This window comes from Colobus angolensis, unplaced genomic scaffold (genome assembly GCF_000951035.1).
Source record: "Colobus angolensis palliatus isolate OR3802 unplaced genomic scaffold, Cang.pa_1.0 Scaffold2, whole genome shotgun sequence".
Taxonomy (NCBI): Eukaryota; Metazoa; Chordata; class Mammalia; order Primates; family Cercopithecidae; genus Colobus; species Colobus angolensis.
The window spans coordinates 18035781-18039989 of NW_012115154.1; positions in this window are offsets into that span (position 1 = coordinate 18035781).

Sequence of the window (4209 nt, forward strand, 5' to 3'; positions counted from 1 at the left end):
CTTTACTACCTGAATGGTCATGTGTGGGCTGAGTTACAAGCCCTGTGTTTAAAGGTAGGTATGGTCACCTTCCCCAGCTATGCTTAGGAATACTTAGCCTAGGAAATCCAGCTAGTCCTGTCTCTCACTTTTTCTAATTGTTCATTAACTAAGTCCTCTAAAACCTCCAGTTTCTCTTTACTTAGTGGCCATTGTTCTATCCAAATTGGCTTATCTGTTAACCATTTTAAAGGTATAGGTTCTGGAGGCTTGACAATGGCCGCCATAAAAAATGATATCCTAAACCGTGGTGGGAACTTTGTCTTTCCACTTGAAGCGGTTCCTTCAAACCTTGTAAATTTTTTCCTAGTCCCATACCAGGGACATACCCTATTTCATGTATCACATGTTGATTTTGAGGGCTGTATAATTGTTCTGGAATTAGAATTTGTGCTCCCCATTGTTGTAACAAATCTGTTCTCCATAAATGTATAGGTACAGAAGTTATAATTGGTTGAATAGTCCCAGGTTGTCCATTGGGCCCTTCACAATGCAAAATATAACTACTTTGATATACTTCAGGGGCTTTACCAACTCCAACTGTGTTAAATTCAGCGGGCTGAATTGGCCAGGTGGACAGCCAGTGCTGTAGAGAATTGACTGAAATGTCTGCTTCTGTATCTACGAAACCTTTAAATTTCTTTCCCTGAATAGTTATTTCACAGGTAGGACGTTTATCAGTAATTTGATTCACCCAATGAGCTGCTTTGCCTTGTTTATTTGTGCTTCCTAATCCTCCTGTTTGTTTAATTTCACTTTTCCCCATTTCCACATATGGCACAATCAGAAGTTGTGCTATACGCTCTCCTGGCTCTGCTTTCCGGGGAACAGAAGTAGATGTAATAATTTGAATTTCCCCATTGTAATCTGAATCAATGACTCCTATATGTATTTGTACTCCTTTTAAATTTACACTAGATCTTCCTAGAAGTAATCCTATCGTCCCAGCTGGCAAAGCTCCACAGACTCCTATTGGGACCTTTTACAGGGTTCCCCAGGCAGAAGGTTCACAGATTTTGTGCAGCATAAATATACTGCGGCACTACTGTCTGCGGCGGGGGACAGACATTGTACAGGGGTGAGGGAATGGCCTGAGCCAGAAATGCCCCGGTTTGGAACAGGGCTCGGGATGGGCCCCTCAAGGCATTTCCCAAAATCGGGTTCCCGTCTTTATCAAACTTAGAGTGACACTGGTTAGCCCAGTGTTTTCCCTTTTTACATTTTGGACATATTTCAGGCTCAGCAGTTTTCTTTTTTCTCCTATCCGGCAGCCTGACTCGCTGATTTTTTCTACATTCTTTTTTAGTATGACCATGCTTCCCACAGTTAAAACAAACTCCAGGAAATGGAGTATTTCCTTTATCCACTCTCAGTCCTACCATTGCCTGGGCTAGCAGAGTGGCCTTATGCAGATTACCTCCGATACCGTTACATGCCTTGGTATAATCAGCTAAATGTGCTTTCCCTCTAATAGGTCGCAGAGCAGCCTGGCACTCGGGATTAGCATTGTCGAAAGCTAATAACCGCAACTCTATATCCTCAGCAGCCAAATCTGCAATTACCTTTTAAAGAGACTCCTGTAATCGAGCTATAAAATCCGCGTATGGTTCTTTTGGTCCCTGTTTTACACACTAAAGGACGGGTATTGTTCTCCACCTGAAGTGATTTTTTTTTTCCAAGCTCTAATGCACACTCCCCTAAGCTGTTCTATGGTGTCATCCTGCGTGATCACTTGTACATCTAACCCAGCCCAGCCGCCAACCCCCAAAAGTTGGTCTGCAGTTATATTAATTTGAGGTTGGGCCTGGGCATTGTGAGCAGCCTGAATGGAAGCTTCATCTGCCCACCAAATTTTAAATTGTAAGAAATGAGCAGGAGCTTGACAAGCTCGAGTAAGAGCATCCCAGTCAGTAGGAATCATCCGACTGGAAACAGCAACATTCTTTAACAGTCCCATTACAGAAGGAGAACCTGGTCCATATTGATTAATAGCTTGTTTAAATTCTTTGAGTAATTTAAAAGGAAAAGGTTCAAATGTAGCTATAATATTTCCCTGTTGATCTGGGGGGGTGTATTCTTTTTTTTTTTTTTTTTTTTTTTGAGACAAAGTCTCGCTCTATCATCCAAGCTGGAGTGCAGTGGCATGATCTTGGCTCACTGCAAGCTCCGCCTCCTGGGTTCATGCCATTCTCCTGCCTCAGCCTCCTTAGTAGCTGAGACTACAGGTGCCTGTCACCACGCCTGGCTAATTTTTTGTATTTTCAGTAGAGATGGGGCTTTACTGTGTTAGCCAGGATGGTCTTGATCTCCTGACCTCATGATACACCCACCTCGGCCTCCCAAAGTGCTGGGATTACAGGTGTGAGCCACTGTGCCCAGCCTGGGGGGTGTGTTCTAACAGGGAACTGCCAGGCCTCTAAATCACTCTCTCTTCTAGCTTGCTGAATTCCTGCCTGAATAGAACTGAAAGTGGTTACTCGAGGCGCTGCTCGAACAGTCACTGGGACAACTACTTTTCACCCAGTGTCCTCTGGAAAAGAAAGATCTGGAGGGTCAGGCCACTCTTTTTCTTCAAAATAAGGAGGGGGTGCAGAAGGGTTGGGATGAACCTCCTCCTCCTTTGCTGCTTTAGCTTTAGCTGGCAAACAAACCTGCTCTGTTACTTCATTATACTCTCCTTCCTCCTCATCATCAGTGTGAAAAGGTTCCAAGGTGGAACAAACCAGAGCCCACACTTGTCCCATTGTTACCCTGATGCTTCCGAGCTCCCCTTCTTACTCACCATGGGGACTGCTTAAGAGTACTCAGGTGTCCTCCAGCTTACTTCCATGTTCTCCAACCATCGCCCTGGCAACCCTTTGACCTGTATTTGAGCCCCACATATGGGTACCACTTGCTGAGACCAGCTCGGTCGTGGAGACCCTAACCCAGTGGCGCTAGAGGAATTAAAGATGCACACACAGAAATATAGACTGTGGGATGGGAAATCAGGGGTCTCACAGCCTTCAGAGCTGAGAGCCTCGAACACATTTACCCACATATTTATTGACAGTAAGCCAGTGATAAGCATTGTTTCTATAGATTATAGATTAACTAAAAGCATTTCTTACGGGAAATAAAGGGATGGGCCGAAACAAAGGGATGGGCTCTGACTAGTTATCTGCAGCAGGAACGTGCCCTTAAGGCACAGATCGGTCATGCTATTGTTTGTGGTTTAAGAACGCCTTAAGTGGTTGTCCGTTCTGGGTGGGCCAGGTGTTCCTTGCCCTCATTCCAGCAAACCGACAACCTTCAGTGTGGGCATCATGGCCATCACGAACATGTTACAGTGCTGCAGAGATTTTGTTTATGGCCAGTTTTAGGGCCAGTTTATGGCCAGATTTGAGGGTCTGTTCCCAAACGAAGAAAAATAATAGAGAAGATCCAAATAAATAAACTCGGAGATGAAAAAGGAGACACTGCAATTGATACTGCAGAAATCCAAAGGATCATAAAGGCTACTATGAGCCTAACCCTAACCCAACCCTATATGCCAATAAATTGGAAAACCTAGAAGAAATGGATAAATTACTAGACACACACAACATACCAAGATTGAAACAAGAAGAAATCCAAAACCTGAACAGACCAATAATAAGTAACGAGACTGAAGCTGTAATAAAATCTTCCAGGGAAAAAAAAAAAAAAATCTCAGGACCTGATGGCTTCATTGCTGAATTTTACCAAACATTTAAAGAAGAAATATGAATCCTACTCAAACTATTCAAAAAAATAGAGGAGGGAATACATCCAGACTAATTCTATGAGGCCAGTATTACCCTGATACCAAAATCAAAGACACATGAAAAAAACAAAAAAGAAAGAAAACTACAGGTCAATATCTCTGATGAACATTGATTTAAAAATCCTCAACAAAATACTGCAAATCAAATTCAACAACACATTAAAAAGATCATTCAGACTGGGTGTAGTGACTCATGCCTATAATCCCAGCACTTTGTGAGGCTGAGACTGGTGGATCACTTTGAGCTCAGGAGTTGGAGACCAGCCTGGGCAACATGGTGAAACCCCATCTCTAAAACAACATAAAAATTAGTTGGACTTTGGTGGCACGTGCCTGTAGTCCCAACTACTTGGGATGCTGAGGCTGGAGAATCACTTGAGCCTGGG